Here is a 19,337-nt window from a genome sequence, read left to right as displayed (position 1 = left end):
GAACCTAGCTGACTCCATCAGTAGAGCATGTGACTCTTGATCTCCAGGTCGTGACTTCGAGCCCCATGCTGGGTTAAGTAGTAGAGTGCCTGGGGGGCTCAGTTGGTTAAGCATCTGGCTCTCGATTTCAGCCCAGATCATGATTTCGGGGTCCTGAGATCATGGCCCACGTGGGGGCTCTGCAGTCCACATGGAGTCGGCTTGGGATTCTTTCCCTCCTCCTCTCCCTCTCCTTTCCCCCTTAGCCTCCACCTGCTCACTGCCTCTCTCTTTCTCTCGAAAATAAATAAATAAAATCTTTTTTTAAAAACTGTTGAGCAATATAGTCTAAGTGTACAGTCAAGCAACCACACGGAGATATATGTACAAAAATATTAGAGTATTTCCACTAGTGAAAAAATGAAAACACCTGTATGTTCATGAGTAGGGATTAATTGTGCCTTTATGTGACCCTTTAAAAAGATAAAAATTAGTGTGCATAATAGGATCCCACTTCGTTAAGTGTCTGGATGTGGATGTATGTGAATGTGCTTGGGGGCATGTATGCAACGAGGGTTGGAAGGAAACCTGTCTAAAATCATATTGCTAGGTGTAGGTGAATTTTTATTGTATTTAATGAATTTGGGTAAACAGAAAAATAATACTTTAGAAGAAGAGGAAAGAACTGCTGTCTAACAGAGACTTTAATTAAAGTTTTGCTGGAAGGGAAGCCAAGTGAGGGTGACTCTTCCGGACACGGGCTGGTGGGAGACTTCATGGAAGAGGTGTTGGCCCAGGAATGTAAAATCACTGCTTTCCTGTGTCTGCACAACTTTGTAGCTTGTATTCATGAAAAGCAGGAACTCTCCTGAAAGTCTGAGCCTCTTCTGCAGGCCTTTGAGTCTGTTTGCTCTCTGGTCATAAAAAAATTCATGCCAATTAATTTTAAACCAGATGACAGGAAACAGAAGCTTAGAACTCTGAAAAGACGCCTAATACCCAACACCCAACACCAGCTTCGATCAGTGCCCACCAGTACAGTGGCTCCGGTGCTTTCTCCCACTTCCCATGACTTACTTGGGGTCTTACGCTCATTTGCAGTTGCAGTGGCATTCCTGGCTATGATGTTATCAGCCCTTTCTGTTTCCTTGGTTACTATCTTGGATCTTTGAATAAAGAATCATTTTCACTTCACATTTTCTAAACTTGGTTTTAGAAATTCTGTAGCTTCTTACCCAAGTGCCCTTTTGGGAACTTAAATATGCATTGATACAATCTAGTCACTTTATGGAAAAGCTGGCGACCTAACAAAACAGGGTGACCCTGCCTTGACTTGGAAACAGAACTTAATTGGGGCCTGATGACACAGAGTTGCAAATAGGGGGTGTGCAGAGGGGCAGAGAGAAAACTGAAAACACAGAGCCCAGGACTGGAAGTGAGCAAGTGGGGGCCCCCAAGTCCCAGTTCCTTCAGTTCCGGGCTATGTGACCTCAGGCAACTTTCTTGACTTTTAGTAAGCATTAGATGCTTTTGATGTTTCAGCTTTGAGATAGGACAGATTTACGTTCCAAGGTCTGGCTGCAGCACGATGAGGGACCCCGAAATCAGCCTTCCCAAGAAAAAGTAGAGGCATCGCTGGGAAGTGCAGAGATGAGCATTCTAAACTTCAAAAGTTATTTACTTTAGTGAGTATTAGAAAGAAAACATAAAACAACACTTCAAACCTATGACTTCATAGAAATTTGTATATAGAATGGTCATGACTAAAAATTCCTTTAAGCTTTTAGCAACCATTTTTGCTATTAGAGAATCCATCTGGGTTGAAAGATTGCGTTTCAGTGGGCCTTGGATTGGGGGCAGAGGGAATAAAATGCATCAGAAACTTTTTAAGAAAAAATCCATTAAAATAAATGTAGGCAAAAAATATGTATCAACTTGGGATAATTAGTACATGATAGTAGATCACTACAACAGTAATTGGGCAAGTGGTGCCAACATGATTGCACTGGGTCTTGGATGGACCTCAGGACCTCCCTGAGTTGCAGTTTTCTTGCCTAGAAGATCTCAGGTATTATCAGCTCAACAGTATGGACCCATTGTCACATAATAGGGACTCAAATATATGTTTCTTTTTTTTTTTTTTTAATTTTATTTTTTTAAATTTCTTTTTCCTTAGCCTCGTGTTTTTAAGGTAAAAGTGATCTCTGAGATGGGCCAGTCCGGTTTCCTTATTATGCAGATGAGGTAACTGAACCCAGACTCCAGGAAGACCAGCCCAGGGCCCCTGCTGCCCCTGGCTTCTTGCTCCCCTTGGGCTCTGCTGTGCACAGTGCCTGCCAGACACCTGACCAGGGCCCAGGAGTCTTGGAGAAGTTGACAAAGCTGATGTCAGAATAAAAAAAGTTAATAATGTGGATAACAGTCGTGGTGTAGTGCTGGGGATTCCAAGGGGCTGGTGGGGGGGAGCATGGTGATCTGCGTGTGACTTTTCAGTTTAGTACATCTTTGTGGTCACTGCTCTGCAAGATGATGAACTCTGTGCCTTAGAAGAGAAAAATGAAAAAAATATCCCAATTGTTGAGAGCAAGTATGTTGAGGTGGTGACATTTTTGTCTGCTCTATTTCTACTGGCATTTCAGTGGTCTCACATTTTTATATTTATGAAAAAGCAAAATAAGTGCCAAAATTAGGAAGGGCTGAATTTTCTGTACAGAGGGTTGAACATCATGGATGCCCTGTGTGACACATAACTATTAATTATCACACTTCATTTTTGCTATAATTCCTTTCCAGCCCCTGACCATTAGCAATTTCCCAGGTATGTGGGATCATAAGCCGCTAGTAACTGATACAAGGTATAAAAGCTCTGATGCATTTTAGTCCAGTGGTCTCAAGGGATTAATTGTGATCATCTTCTTGTTTTGCAGATGGAAAAACTGAGACTCAGAGAGGGCTAGTGATCTCCTGGACACTTGGTCAGTAGGTAAGTGATAAAGCTGCACGTAAGCTGGAAATGAGAAATACTGCCGATCTCCACCACCGAGATCTCCACAGGCTCATTGTCCCGATCTCGTGACTTTTCTGATGTGTGCAGTTCAAGACATGGGTCTGAGGCATTTGGGTATGATTTGCACTGTAGTTTCTGTTTGTTTGCACTGTTGAGTTGGAATGTTTAACAAGCGAGTTTGTGAAGGCTTCCTGGGCATTGACTGCCCATAGTGGATCTTCCCAGGGAATTGTAGAGGGCTCATTAAAACCTGCCCTCGCTGTGGCTAGTTTGACATCACTGACCCTTCCAGAGGCCCAAGAGTTCAGTGCATCTAGAACAGAGAGCCCGGGACGAAGGGGTGAGGAGAGCCTGGTTTCAGTCCCACCATCAGCTCTTCTGTGACCTTGAACAAAAGCCACTTAACTCACAGGCTTACTGGTCCTTTCAAACCATGTTTCCCCCAGAATATTTGGTGCCAGCTTTCTGGGCCAGGCACTGAGGATAACAAGAGACACACAACACAGGCTTTGCCCTGGGGGCACTCGCAGCCCGATTTATGAGCACCTCCATTTCCTCCTTACTGTCTCATCATGAAAATCTCTAACATCTGCTTTGGAAATTTACAGTCTGTAGGGCATTTTGTGATCTTCCCCCAAACTCCATAAGATGAAAAGAAGCTGATTTTGCCATTTTGCCAAGAAGAAAGCCATGGCTTGGGGAAATTCGCAAGGCCATACAGTGAGGAAGGGTTAGAGCTGACCTTGAACCCTGATTTACTACTCTAAAGCATTTGTTTCTGGTAACAGCAAACTGTTCTACCTGATGATTTTATCCTTTGAACCCCACCCCTTAGCAGTGAGCAAAGCACTGGGGAGACCAGCACCAGGAGGGAGCCCATGCTAGTGGAAGGATACTTTTTGGCTAAGGGGTACTTTGTTGTATCTAGCTGATTCTTCCAGAAAGCAGGGCCTTCTCTGACTGAGCGTGAAGGCAGCCCTGGGCTCTGGGTAAGTTGATAGCCAGAAAAAAAATTATGCCCCCGGCGGAGGCCCAGGGCCCCCTCCTCCAGGTGACTGGTACTCAGCTTATCAGAGAAAATTCACCCTGAGCCAGAAGGGCAGGGACCCCTTCTTTCACTGCAACCCTAATGAATGCTGTTGCTTCCCACCAAAGCTTGATAGTCCTGGTAGCTCCGGCTTTTGCAGAGTTGCCTGACCCCAGGCAAGACGTGGAGAATGATATGGATTAGAGGCTGTGCTGTTTGTTTGTGGGGATGACAACTTGAGCATGAAGCTCTTGGGCTTCCTCAAAGTCTGCAATTTCAAAGGGTGCGTGAATAACCTCAGGGACCAGGCCGGGTTTTCTGCTTTCCAGTATGTGTGTGTGTCGTGAATTGTGGCTATTCTTGATGAAGATGTACTGACATGTCTGTGATATATGGGATGTGTGGGATTTATAGAGGGTTTATATGTGTGAGTGTGAGGTGTGCAGTGTAAGGAGTGTGTGTGTGTGTGTGTGTGTGTGCGTGCGCACACACACACACACACACTTAATCTCTAGGAAGCAATTTATATGAAAAAAAGAAACACTTGCGAGTGTAATTTTTCAACAGGACCCAGAAATGTGCTTTTAATAAGTATCATTAAACTCTTATATTACAAGGGGGAAGCCAGCCTTTCTTTTATCCTGGCTTGGATCACACAGCTCTCCCTTGCCCTGTTCTTTGGTGTCAGATAAAAACTCTTGACTATTTGTAGTAGTCTCTCCAAAGCTGTTTCTCCCCCTTCCTGTGCTCCCCCCACCCCTGCCCTATCCCGCTGCTCGTCTGATCTCCCCGCTCGGACCCTGACACAGACAGGGCTGGTGTCAGGACTGACAGATGATACCTGCGGGTGTGCCTGGAATCTGAGCGTCCCGTGTCTCGTGTTGTTCCAGCAGGAGACTTTAGGGTCTTTGTTTAGGAGGTGCTCCAAGCCGAGAGGGAGATTGGAGCTCCTTCCTTTCCCGGAGGGTCACTTACAGCCAGCAACACCCGGCAGTCCTGTGTGTGTGCAAACCCTTTCCTTTATGGATTGGGTTTCCCCTTGTCTGACATGGGAGGAGGACAAGCTCTGCTGAAAGGTAGGTTTTGCTATAGACTGAAAGCATTCTGCCAGGTCTCCTAAGAAACCTGGTTCCCAGAGTGATTATCTTTCCTGAGCTAGGAGTGAAGTGCTCTGTGACAGGAAGCTTGGCAGGCTTAGCAACAGGCTTATCAAGACGTGCTGCTAGAAGGTTTGTTCGCGTAAACAGGTCTGAGTCAGTGCAGTTTTGTTCCTTGTGCACGGGCTCGGCTCTGGGGCTGGTGTGTTCTGATTTGTGCAGCTCCTTTTCAAAGGTAGTACGTCCTGTAAGGTATGCAGTTCTACCTGCGCAGTCCTTGTTCACTCCCACGGTACGCAGCATGGGGGTACCCGGTGTGGGGTTGAGTGTGCAGCAGGGGGGTGGCCAGTGTTTGTGGTCGGTAGAAAAGCCACTGGCTGTGGGGGGCAGAGTGCCCCAGGTGCGGGTACTCGTGCCTTCTATAGAAGATAACAGACCTGCATTTGACTCCTAGCTTGGGCTCTTACTGCACCAACACACTCAGTTTCTCTTCGTCCTGGTGGACCTGCCCTACTTGGAATATTCTGCCTAGTTCTTGCTGGCAACTCCACTGGAGTGGCCAGCCTCTGGTCCCTGGGGCTCCAGCCATTGGCTCAGAACTGGCTCCACACCAGATGGGCCACTGAACATCACAGTGCTGCCACACATCCTGGGTGGATGTCCTTCCTTGACCTTTACACCTAGCCAGACAGACCCTCCAGGACTGGGACAATAGCCAACGTTAGCTCTTCACCCTTAATCACCCTTAGTAAAAGACATTTATTAAACACCTTACTATGCGCAGGGCACTATGGTAACATCTTAGATATACTTTCTTTTTTTTCTAATTTTTACATCTGTGTTTCCAGAGGAGCTATTTCAGAGAAGTTAACATGCCAGAGAGGAGAGTACTCAGGTACTGAGTGATAATGCTGGGATGTGAGTCCAGATATTTGGACCAAAAAGCTTATGCTTTTGTCTTATATCAAGTGTATAACACACAATGGCTAGCAAAAAAAAAAAAAAAATGGTTGTCATCTTTTAGTGATGGTGCTTTTAAGTCATTATTAGTGAAGCATTTCTCGTAGTACATCCTAATTGTTGGCTGTGGTCTCCTCGCACTGAAATGCGAGGTTCTTGAGGGCAGAAACTGGAACCTTAACCCCTAGCAGGATACAGAGTCTCTGGCAACTAACCATAAATATTGGAAAGATTAACTGTATTAATAATGACCAACTCTCCTGATTGCTGATCTTGTGCTAGGCAAAGAGCTAAGTGCTTTGTATATTTTATTTTGCTTCCTTCTTAAAATAATACTATAAGATAGATACTAATAGTATAACCATTTTCCACTAGAGAAAACAGAGGCTTAAAACATTTGGGTAACTTTTGCGGGTCATCCAGCTGGTGGGGACACAACTGGAGGTGGGAGCCCGGCTTACTGACCGGAGAATGTGGTGCTTGGCCACCATGTTTCACGTCACCTGGATGTTCTGGCTTCCCCTAGACGTCCCAGTGGACCACAGAGCCAGAGCCCGTGCCCATGCCTCCTCCGGTAATTCCTAAAGCTGTCACTCAAATCCAGTGCCTATGGACCTGGGGCTTTAGGAAGTTTCCATTCAGGAGGGACAAAGTTAGTGAAGGCTGGGAGGCCACAGTCATGTGTCAAAGACAGTATGAAGAGCCACTGAGAGCTAACAGGAAAGTAAACTGCATGTATAAGACATGAGTGGGAAAAAGTCAACATCAGTAGGCACAGCCTTTTGAGGTCCATGGAGAACAGTGGTGAAGTGTTGCAGTGGCACTTTCCAGGGGAATTTCTTGGCTTGGCAACTACGCCTGCAGACTCATTGGCGGGTGAGGCTGGGTAAGGGGAAAGGTCTTTGTGCATTGCTCTCAAGGGAGGGCTTGCCTTCTAGTACCTTCCCACAAGACCTCACAGGCCAATGATTTATTTCATCATGTGCAACCTCATCTTATGCAAGCCGAAGAAATGGTCCTCCTCCTTCTTGCCGCAAGATAATTGACCCCTTGTGACTCTGTCCAAAGGCTAGCAGGGACATGTGTTTTTAAGGGAAAGGTTAGCAAGCACCGGGGAGGAGGATTTGAGCTGGGGAAGAGGGGCTTGGAATGGCTCTGGGGGCTGCCAAGGCAGGACAGGGATTCCAACTGTTGACTCAGGAGCAGGCCAGGGCTCCCTCCACACACCTCCCGGCTACATTTTGTGTCCCCGGAAACTGGTGCCCTCTTCTAAATGCTCGAACAAGGTCAACTGCTTTGAGAGACACAAGTGAACACTCTGCAGCCAAGAGAAAAGCAAGCAGAAAGATAAGTCATGCTTAAGTCTGTGGGTGGGCTTGTGGCTTTGCTCTTCTGGAGGCTGGACCTGTGTACCCCAAAGGCAGGTGCTACTGGGTCTGGGAGCTGGATCTGAGGTCCTTAACTTTTTCCTCCACAGCAGTGGCTTGGAAACCATCATCGGCAGAGCCCTGGGGGCCCCATGGACTTTTCCCTAGGACTTGCTTTGGAGACAGATGAACAGTTCTCTGTTGGCACCTGGGCCCCCACCTGCCGATCCTCTTTTGGGTCCCACATGGGGCTTCTCTGTTGCCGAGCCTGACGTTCGCCATCACGACTGTTCTGATGGGTTGCTGTCTGTATCATATCAGTTCTTAAATATTTGGAATTTCACTCCTACTCGCAAGCCTTCCTTTGTGCAGAGCCAGAATGCCCCATACAAGCCGCATCCTGACTCTGCCACACTGGGCTGCTGCCATCCTCTCAGCTGCGGCTGCACAAAGCTGAAATGGTTTTCGCCTTCAAGAAGGGCTCTCGGTGCTTCCTCATCCCTCACAGGACCTCAAGGTCACCCACCTGTCACTGGCCACCCTGCCACGTGGTGCTTGGCAATATGCCTATCTTTGCCACTGCCACCAAAGTGAAGGCCCTAGTGTTGCTGTGGTGGTAGAACTGGGAGCAGGAGGTGGCGTGTTCAGCCCTGGTCTCTGGCGTGTCCCTCCAACAGGCAGGGAGTGTGCTCTCCTGCCTGCCTGAGGTCAGGACTCCCAGACTCACTGGGAGTGAGTCTGCTCACTAGCTGCGCCTTTAGGGACAAACTCCTTCCTCCAATGAGAAGGATATGCCAGCTTCTCTGGCAGAATTCTTCGTGACTGCTTTTCCCGTTCTTCCCCTTCTCTTAAGAGCAAAAGGCATGGCAGAACTAATGTTACAGGAAAGAAACAGGCAAAGTGATTTCTGTCCAGGATCTGCCCCTCATTTGCTGTTTGACTTCGTGGAAATGGCTCAAGTTTCAGGCCTCAGTTTCCTTGTGTGGAAGATGAGAAAGATGGCAAAAATGACAATGGATATCTACCGGGGGGGCCTGGCAGAATTTTGAGCACTTACATGATAACTCCCCTGATGTAAGTAATGTTCGTCTCTCCTTACCTTGCAAAAGAGGACATTGAGACACAGAGTTACAGAGTGACTTTCCCAAGGTTACACAGCTAAATGGCAGAGCCCATACTCAAATGTAGGTAGCTGGGAGCACAGCTTGTGCTCCAGACCTCTCTAGCTCTATCTCAGGGCTGTGTAAGGACCAACTCCTGAGTAATGTGGTTGGAGCTGAGGGTGCTCATCTATAAGCCAGCTCTGTTCTACTCTTATTCTATGTCTAATGGAAAGAAAAAAACCCTCCTTCCATTCACTGAGTACACCACGTGCTGGGTACTATACTATGTGCTTTACATTCATGATCTCATTTAAATTTTCCAATTTCTCTCTCTCTCTTTTTAGAGAGAGAGCATGTATGTATATTTGAGCAGGTGGGGGAGAGGGGCAAGGGGAGAAGGAGAGAATCTTAAACAGACTCCATGCAGAGTTCACTTGGGGCTCGATCCCTGGACCCTGAGATCATGACCTGAGCTGAAATCAAGAGTCGGACGCTTAGCCAACTGAGCCACCCATGTACAGCGTCTCCCCCAATTTCTCTTTTGAATATCATTCCAGTTGGACAGATGAGGGGACAACAGAATGGGCAGCCTTGTGAGGTAGTGAGCTCTCCATCAAAGGAATGATCCCAACAGGAACAAGATGGACCCCTTGGTGCCGCTGTACTGGGGATTGTGGCCTGGGATTGTTAGATCATCCCCTACATTCCACAGTGCTCTTCCGTGCTTGGCTCAGGATTTGAACAGTATCAAGTCCAGGGTTTTGCCAGAGTAGAAAGGGAAGATGGGAAGGAGTCGCCTGAGCTAATTCCAGTATTTCAGTATTTTCTAGAAAACACACACTGACCCCGAGAGAGAAGCAGAGGCCAGCTAAGTGGTTTCTGCCTGTGGTCGGAATCTGTATGAGTAGCAGCCAAGAAACCCAGATTCTAGTCTTGGTTCTGCAGTTTGGTTGAGAAATCATTTACTCTCTCTATACCTTTTATTCAAAAGAAATAATGGTAACTCTAAAGAGTTACTGCGTCTGTAAAATAACACACACATGTAACTTGAAAGCATCATGCCAATGAGAGTTGTTAGCGTATACTGTTCTCCCTCTTGATGACACCTTCAGTTGACAACAGCTCCACGAATTGAATCCGGGACAAATGCTGTCTCTGCTAGGGTTGGAGGCTGGGAGGAAATGTGACTGAACACGAGCAGAATGGAGCCAGCCCTCATTTTAGATTAGAGAGACTCCAAGCTTCAAGCACAAATCTACGTCTACATAGGCAAGGAAAGAAAGAATGGAGAGCTCACCTTTGAGTTTCCTTGCAAACAAGAGAAAAAAGGAAAGCTGATAGAGGATGTGTTCTCACTGACCAACTAACGCCAGGTCTTTGTTGAGGAATAAATGCAGGTGACGAGCTCCTAGCTAGGCATAGAGGGCTAGAGCTTGTGCAGGAATGGGAAATGCTTGATGCGTTAGGCTGGCTTCTTGGGACCAGACTCCAGGGTGATGTGCGTGCAGAGAGTTTGGTGGGCTTGCCACCAGGATCAGCACTTGTAAGGGAAGTAAGAGCGGATCAAAGCAGGAGTTGAACTTCAACACATCATGACACGGACATCCACTGACCCCACGGGGAGCGCTGGAGCTGGGATGGCCCTTCAGTCACACTGCATTGAATCTGGGGGAGTTAGTCTCACTGCCCTCCGCAGCAGCCCCTGTGGGCTACCCCTGGGTGAGGCAGCTCTCTTGGCCAAGGGCCATTCCCGGAGTGGGACTCCACCAAGAGCTGTCAGCAGCCAACCGAAACAGTCCCTGCACCTGGAGGAATGAGTGCTTCATCCCGAAGGGTTCTATCTGAGCAGCACAGCCCAATACCCACCACACACGGCACGCGGGCTGCTCTTCCGCACACTGACCGCGGACCTCGCTAGCTGAAACAGCTCTCTTTACCACCATGCTCAGATGAGGCCTTGGAATGTTTTTCAAATACAGTGCTTCAGATAAACATGATCAATCAGTTGGAATTGGCTGGTGAGAAGAAAACCCACTTGCTACCTTTGGCCTCTACATCTGTAGGAGACGTTTATTGATGGTGTAATAATAAGTCTCCAGTGTTATGATTGCTCTTCCGAGATAGAACAGTTGGCAAACTGTAGACAGTTTCGCTGACATGTCTAGTGGAAAATGTGGATCTTCTTGTCCTCTTCCTTCTTATCTGCTCTGACTGCTCTGTCTGAGCTCTGACTTGTTTTCCTTTTACCCCTACTAAATGCAGTTTTCCCTAGGATTCATTTCCTTTTCGTCTCCCTTCCCCAGCTGTCTCTCTTTTTCACCACACATTCTTGCATCATCTCCCCCATTCTTAAGCATCAGCCCTCCTCAAGCATCCTTCTCTCACCTGGTTTTCACAGTCCCAGTCACCTGCCAAACCCGTCCGTCTGATTAGCCTGTCTGGCCTTCAGAACAGCCGCACATGACATCTGGGTTTAGCTGGTGCAAAATGCTTCTAGATGCTTTGAGAGGCCAGGATGCTTTCCGAAGGTGAGACAGCTTGCAGGAGAGGACTGGGCTTTCTCTCAGGTCTGTAGGCTCCCCAAATCTGTGTTCTTTCTTTCATACCTTTGGGACACTTGTTGGGGGTGATCCCTTGATGACTCCGGGTCCCCCTTGTCATTGAGTCTCGCCTGGCCGAGAGCTCTGCAGCCCTCATTTGTAATCCCTTAAGTTATCATGAATCACCGCAGAGCACTGGTGGACTCCCTCCCCTGCTGGGTGGGTTCGAGACGCTTCTGTTTTCCCTGAATAGGGTAGTTAGGGAGTGCTGGGTACAGCCTGGTCCTTGGGCCTCCACTTGAGCGAACTCTGCAGATGTTGCAGCGCGGAGGAGCCATGGTGATCACAGACTCACTGTCAGGGTCAGTAGGATGGGGCTGGCCCTGAAGCCAACAAATGCACTTGTTACGGCTTTTGATGAATGAGACCGTGGTCGGTCCCACTGGCCAGCCATCGGTAGCCTGGCAGCATTGCTGAGGGACCCACCTGGGTCTCTGTGCCGAATGCCCAGGCTCTCTCATCTGTCATCCTGCTCCTTTGAGGAAGTTGCATTTGATAAAGGGAGGCCTTTTGCTGTCACCTGAGGTCCAGTTCCATCAAAACCAGGGGCCAGTTAGGCTGTTGTGAAGGAGGACAGATAGAGGCCCCTATTCTCTGCCAGATAACCGCTAAGCCCATGGGTTACAAAAATAAAACAATGGAATTGCATTTCATTCTGAAAATGCAAACTAATCAGTTTTTTTGTTTTCACGTTATATAAGTGAATGACATGGGTCCCTGATGCTGTGAAGCTTCTGAGCTCTTATAGGCACTGTGTTGATTCTGCCCACTGCCCTTATGACTATGACTTCTTTGCATAGGGAGAAATTTGGAATCCTTCTGGTGAGTGGAAGGGAAGCTCACTTCTCTCTGATACAGGTTTTCTGTGTGGTACTGGGCAGGGCACTTGACATCTTCAGTCATCTGTGTTACCTCAACTTCAGTGTAGAAAGAGGCCACTGCAATGCCTCAAGAGCCTATTACTGGGGAAGCTCCTTGTATAATGCCCTGTACACAGAAGGTGTTCTATAAATGATACCATGTTTTCCTTCCCCACCCCCAGCTTATGACTTAGTGAGATCAGTGGAGAAGTATTTACCAGACATTGATGACCTACAGAGCTTGAATATTTCCCTCAAGGGATGCTGCAAATCTTTGTTGGGTGACCCACGCCTGAACTGGTTCCTGGGTCTCCATCTGGCATGTTTCTCAATGGACCCCTGGGAGCACAGATTACATACTCAATACCTCTGACCAGCCCGAACTTGGAGAGAACTCCTCTTCATTTTCTTCACTCCACCCCTCCCGGTGTTCCTTTTTAGTGGGATTTAGCCAGGATTGCTCAAAAGAGGTGGCAAACAGAGAAGGTCCTGTACCAAGAACTGGCTTTATGAAACAGAACACTCTCTTGACCTCTCTAAGACTTGGTCTTCTCATCTATCAAGTACGGTGGTAATACTTTCCTTGCTGACATTCCCTGAGGTCAGCATGGGACAGTACACATGAGACACGCTACAGAACAAATTTGGGATCTGCGATTATGGATGTTGTCATTCTTCTGTGGATTGCCATCTCTTCACCCGGCCCCAGTCCCTCCCAACACAAGCTTCCAAATATATTTGGTCTCTGCCGATAACTTGTCCAGCAAGCTGTTTGTGGATATCTTTGCTTTGACCCTTCTCAATGAACTTGTTTTGGTTATTTATGTCTGTCTTCTCTTAAACTCCAGGATATTTAAGAACTAGGTCTAATCTTAGTTCATCTATATCCCTGTATGTAACAGATGCTCCATAATTATTTGAATAAATAAATGAAGATGAAACATAATGAACGCTGTGAGTATTTGCCACATATGTGCTCTGTGTATGTAAGGCCTCTTGGGATCCACACAGCGGCCCCACAAAGTTGGTATTATTCCACTCCCAAGAAAAGGAAATCAAGGCCCGGGGAGGTGAAGTCTTACTCAAGACTACACAGTCTAGCGAAGTCAGAGTGACTAGCAGTGTGAGGCATGACAGCCTCAGAGCCCTGGGCTCCCAAGCTGGTTGTCCTCTCTACTGGACTCTCTCTCCCTCCTTTTTGCTTGCCATTGCCAGACAACATTAAAACAACAGTAACAGGAAAAAAAATAAAATTACCTTCCATCTCACCACTTCTAGCAAGTCAGCTGTTTCTACTTTCCACGTTCCCCATGGCCTCTTTCATGCATATGTTTTTTTTTTTTTTATAACAGCATTATTGAGATATAATTCACATGCCATGGAATTCACCCTTTCAAAATTGTACAATTCAGTGTTTTCCAGTATATTCACAGAGCTGTGCCACGATCATCACTATCTAATTTTAGAACATGTCATTATCCCCCAAAGAAACCCCATTTTCATTAGCAGTCACTCCCCATTTCCTGCTCCCCCGACCCCTGCCAGCCACTAACACTACTGTCTCTCTCCATGGACTTGCTTATGCCCGACATTTTACTTAAATAGAATCATATAATACGTTACCTTTGTATCTGATTTCTCGCTTTAGCATAATGTTTTCAAGATTCATCCATGTTGTGGCATGTATGAGTACTTCATTCCTTTTTATTGCTGACTAATTCATGTACATGCATACACCCATGTGCGCACACACGCATGCACACACACCCATTTCTTTCTTTCTTTTTTAAGATTTTATTTATTAATTTGACAGAGAGAGAGAGACAGTGAGCGAGAGAGGGAGCTCTGGCAGGGGAGTGGGGGCGGGAGAAGCAGTCTTCCTGCTGAACAGGGAGCCTGATGCGGGGTCATGACCTGAGCTGAAGGCAGATGCTTAAGGACTGAACCACCCAGGCACCCCCACCCTGTTTCATCTGCCCATTTGTCAGTTGATGGCTATTCAGATTATTTGTACTTTTTAGCCATTATGAACAATGCTGCTATGAACATTTGTGTACAAGGGGCCGTGTGAACAATGGATTTTTAGTTCTTTGGGGTACACACCTAGAAGTAATATGGCTGAGTCATACGATGAACATTTTCAGGAGCTGCAGTCTGTTTTCAAACGTAGCTGTACCATTTTACAGCCCCACCAGAAATGTATGAAGTTTCCAGTTGTTTTCACATTCCTTCCAACACTTTTTATGTCTCTCTTCTTTTCTAAACATTCTTAAGGGTTTGCGGTGACATCTCATGTGGCTTTGATTCAGATCTCCCTAACAACTAATGACGCTCAGCATCTTTACTTCCCTTATTGGCCACTTTTATACCTTCTTTAGAGAAATGTTTACTCAAGTCCTTTGCTCATTTCTGAAGTGGGTTACTTTTCTATATTTTGGATATAAGCCACTCCTCTAATAGATGGTCTGCTAATATTTTCTCCCATTCTGTGAGTTGTCTTTTTACTTTCTTGATAATGTTATTTGAAAGACAAAAGTTTTTAATTTGATAAAGTCCAGTTTTGTTTTGGTTTGTTTATTTTGGAGTCGCCTGTATCACATCTAAGAAACCATTGCTAAACCCACAGTCATGAAGACTAGATCCTATGTGTTCATCTAAGAATTTTATAGTTTTATTTCTGACATGGAAGTTCATGAGCCACCTTGAGTTGATCGTTGTATCTTGTGTGAGGTGTGTGACCAACTTCATTCTTTCTGCATGTGCACATCCAGTTGTCCCAGAACTATTTGTTGAAAAGGCTGTTCACTCCTCATTGGGTTGTTTTGGTGCTTTTGTCAAAAATCAACTGATGATAACCGTGAGTGTTTATCTATGGACTCACAGTTCCATTCCATTGGCACGTTGGTCTGGATGTCTACCCTGATGCCAGTATCACACTGCTTTGATTACTGTAGCTTCATAGTAGGTTTGAAATTGAGAGCTTATGGATCCTCCAACTTTGTTCTTTTTTAAGACTGTTTTGGTATTCAGCATCTTGCATTTATATATGAATTTGAGGATCCACTTATCCATTTCTTTAAAAAATATTTTTCTAGCTGGGGTTTCAGTAGGGAATGCATTTAATCTGTAAAGCAAGTTAGGAATGTTGCTGTCTAAACAATGTTAAGACTTTCAATTCATAAACATGGATATTGTTCCCTTTCTTTGGTGTTTTATGGTATCTGGTATTATACGTATGACATATGAAAATGTTTTGCACTGGTAAAGGACACTTGCACTTCTTTTTAAAATTTATTCCTAAATACTTTTATGATTTTTTGATGCAATTATAAATAGAATGGTTATCTTGATTTCATTTTTGGGTTGCTTATTGCTACTGTATGGAAGACAAATGATTTGGGTATAATAATCTTGTATCCTGCAACCTTGCTGAACTTGTTTATGAGTTCCAATAGTTCTTGTGGATTCATTAGGATTTTCTATATACAAGATCTTATCATCTGTCTGTGAATGGAGATAGTTTTATTTCTCCCTTTCCCTAATCTGGATGCTTACTTATTTATTTAATTTAAAAAATATATTTTTTAAAGATTTTATTTATATATTTGACAGACAGAGATCACAAGTAGACAGAGAGGCAGGCAGAGAGGGAGGAGGAAGCAGGCTTGCCGCTGAGCAGAGAGCCTGATGTGGGGCTTGATCCCAGAACTCTGAGATCATGATCTGAGCCAAAGGCAGAGGCATAACCCACTGAGCCACCCAGGTGCCCCTTTTCTTAATTTTTTTAGCTAATTTCGCTGGCTAGAGCCTCCAGTATAGTATTGAATAGAAGTGGTGAGAGCACACAGCTTGTCTTGTTTCTTATCTTAGAGGGAAATTTTCAGTCTTTCACCATTAACTGCAATGTTAACTGTGGCCTTTTTTTTTTTTTTTAACTGTGGACTTTTAAAAGATGATCTTTATCCAGTTGAGGATTCCTTATTTTCATAGTTTGTTAAATTTTTTTTTTCATGAAAGTGTTAGATTTTGTCCAATGCTTTCTTGTGTCTTTTGACAGGATTTTGATGTTTTTTTAGAAGCAGAACTGAAACAAGATTCGGCAACAAAGATCAGGCCTAGACATTGGAGAATTGTCCCTGAATGACATGCAGGTCTCCTGGGCCTTGTCATTGCACATCCTCCACCCCTCTGGACCTTGTCTTCCCTTCCATGCCCCTAGAAGGACCAATGCCCCAGCTCACTAGGAGGTCAGACTCAAAAGTACTGAATTCTGGTCCTGACTCCCATTTCCCAGCTGGAATGATTACTGTGAATCTCAGTTTGCTCCTTCATGGTAGAGACACAGATGCCTACTTCCTAGGGTTGTTGTGACAATGAAATTAAATAAGGGTTCTCCAAGTATCTTCAGAATTTTCTACTGCTAGACCAAAGATGTGCCCATTTCATCATGGAAGCAAAACCGTCAGTGTTAGGAGCTACATAAGCCTGGGCTCATATCCCAATCTGTTCACCGGCTGCTTAACACTGGACAAATCATGTAACCCTCTGAGCCTCAGTGTTCCATCTGTGAAAGAGAAATGATAGTAACACTTCCCTCTCGGGGCCACAGAGAAGGTCCTGTAAGGACCCCTGAGATGTCCCCATGCACATCCAAGATGCCAAGAATTGCCCTCCTTTTCCACGCACACAGGGGCTCCGGGAGGGCTGGGCGTACAACTCCCTCACCTCTCTATGCGCAGAGCCTAATGCCATGCTCGTGGGCATGTAAAGATATGCAAATGTTTTTGCAGTTGCATTTACTTCTATATCTCAAGCCTTGACTCATTCTGGGTTTCTGTCCAGTTAAAAAAAGAACTGACTATGGGTGCCTGGGTGGCTCAGTGGGTTAAGCCGCTGCCTTCAGCTCAGGTCATGATCTCGGGGTCCTGGGATCGAGTCCCGCATCAGGCTCTCTGCTCAGCAGGGAGCCTGCTTCCCTCTCTCTCTCTCTGCCTGCCTCTCCATCTACTTGTGATTTCTGTCTGTCAAATAAATAAATAAAATCTTTAAAAAAAAAAAAAAAGAACTGACTATGACCTTTCAGAAATATAAATAAATCAATAAAAAAAAAAGATTTTAAATCATCTCATTTTATAGGTTTATTTTGCTGAGTTGGCCAAGCAGGTATTAATCAATTTGGGGCTTCCATGAGGGGGGCAGGAAGGGCCCACAGCTCCTGCTTTCTCGGACCCAGCAGGACTGCCCCACTTTCTCCAGCCAGAAGGCAGAGCAGTATCTCTTGGGCATTGGGGATTTAGAGAGTTTAACCTGGGAGAGCTGTGTCCTTAATGATGTTTTATACCCAGGGGCCTCTGGAGAAGAGTGCTTTGGGGAGGTTAAGTGGGACAAAAGCTGCAAGAGCCACATGCCAAGGGGCAAGGGTAGGGAGAAATGGGAATTACGTCCCGGAATGTGTCCCAGGGGAGGACACGCATGATTGCGGCGGCCCTAGACACAGATTTGGTATGGTCTGTGCCCCGCTGTGCTTCTGTTTTCACCCTGGTTCTCACACTCGCCATCCATTGCTGCTTCTGTGCCTATCCCACTGAGGGAGGAAGCTCAGGGACACCACAAAGCCCAGAGCCAGGCCCCACTGAGTCTCCCTCAGCCCCGGGCCCTGCCCAGTGGCCCTTACTGAATGCCAGGCTCTGGGATGAGTGGGACAGGGTGCCCCCCCCGCCCCCCCGGAGCTGCTCACTGTGAGGAGACAGCCACAAAGGGATGAAGCAAGGTCTTCGGGGACCCCCCCGGGGGGTGCAGTGAGTCAGACTCTGGAGAGAGGGAGGGAAAACTGCAGAAGGAAGGGAAAGAGTTTACCAGAGAAGGAAGCAAGGGGTCTTCTTGGCAGAGGGAAATGTGGCACCAAGGCTCTGAAACTGGGAAGGGTCTGGAGTCCTGGAGAAGCGGGGAGAAGGACAGTGGCACAGAAACAGGAGTGAAGTGTAGATGTAGGCATTTAGGGGAGGGGTTGAGGTGGGAAGACAGGTTCTGCCTGGGGAGGAAGAGCCGCCTCAGCAGGCCAGCCGGGCAGTAGGAAGAAATAGGGCCTTGCTACTAGAGGCGTGGGGAGGCAGGAGAGAGACCAAGTAAGTGTGGCCAGAAATTGCCCTGAAGTAATTCATCATCTGTGAGTAATCATCTGTGAAGCCCCACTGGGTGCTCCCACCTTCCTGGGCTCTGGGGATGCAGCAGTACCATACGGGCTTGACTCTAAAGAAGCCTGTAACCCATCTCCGTGCCCGCCTCCCTCCTTAACACTGTCTTGTCTGCAGCTTTTCCTCTGACGTGAGGTTCCCTAAGGTCTGTGTTTCTCATCCTTTGCCTGGAGCACTCACTCCAGGATCTTCTGAGCAGAAGGTGCTGAGGAAACAGCTGTGAAAATGAACCTCCTGACACTGGGATGGGGTGGGGGGCTTCTGCCAAATCATCAGCTTAGAAATCCTCCATGTCTGGTGCCAGTTTCAGGGAGCCCCCAGCCTGGTCCTAATGCCTAGGTACTTAGTGGGCTGAGCTGTGGCAGTGCACCTGTGTGTCTGGGGACCGTGCAGGTGTAGGTGGGGGTGAATGTGTCCACACATCTGGGCCCCCGTGTACGGGTGTGGGGTGCATCTGGGTCCCCAGACCCTGTGCACTTGTCTGGCTCTACACATGCCTGCCGGCCTATGTGCCTTCGCTTGAGGCGCTCTGTTTGTTTCCATGAGGAAGCAAAGCCCCTGTCTCACCTTGGAAACAATCCTGTTGTTTGTGACTTCTGGGTAGTGACAGTGTCACCACCCCTGCCTGTCACTCAGGCACGCAGGCACACACATAGCCTGTACTGCTCAGAAGCCACCAGCTCTGCGAAGTCCCCCAGGGACCCCACCGGCCACTTGAGTGGCTTGCTAATGGGCTTGCTTACTTCCTCGGAGAAATGGTCCAGGAAACAGTTTTGGAGTGAAATTTCAGGATTGGTTTAACTTCAATAAAACACAACAAAGATGAAGCGGCAAGGTTTGGCGGGCTTCCGCTGACTCTGCTTGTCGGGTGAGCTGCTCCAGTATCTGAGTCAGGGAAGAGATCCTTCCCTGAGGTTCTGAAGAGCTCTCGAGCAGTCTTTTTGGTCCTGAGTGATTAATCAAAAAAAACACTGTCAGGGAGGCCCATTGCCTGAAGGGCGCATTTCTGCAGGTGGCGGAGAGCAAACCAGTGGACAGACAGGAGTCCGTTTGTCTGGCCAGTCTCATTTTTCCCAGGGGAGACAACAGTCATGAGTATGTTTCTAGACTCAATCAGCTGTCTTCACTGGCTCTCCTCCTTTC

At 46.8% G+C, this 19,337-nt stretch overlaps 1 protein-coding gene across 9 annotated transcripts in view; it reads left to right on the top strand.

The window, feature by feature from the left end:
- The first annotated feature begins 2,904 nt into the window (after positions 1-2,904).
- The window catches only part of TENM4 (teneurin transmembrane protein 4), a 575,238-nt gene continuing 558,805 nt past the window's right edge, over positions 2,905-19,337 (top strand). For all 9 annotated transcript variants that reach the window (XM_045071344.1, XM_045071343.1, XM_045071342.1 and 6 more), the window contains exon 1: positions 2,905-2,962. The gene's annotated coding sequence lies outside the window, so the exon portion shown is untranslated. The remainder of the gene's footprint in view (positions 2,963-19,337) is intronic.

Source organism: Mustela putorius, unplaced genomic scaffold (assembly GCF_011764305.1).
Source record: "Mustela putorius furo isolate JIRA1106 unplaced genomic scaffold, ASM1176430v1.1 tig00003987_pilon_pilon_pilon, whole genome shotgun sequence".
Taxonomy (NCBI): domain Eukaryota; kingdom Metazoa; phylum Chordata; class Mammalia; order Carnivora; family Mustelidae; genus Mustela; species Mustela putorius.
This window is presented reverse-complemented; position numbering and strand designations above follow the sequence as displayed.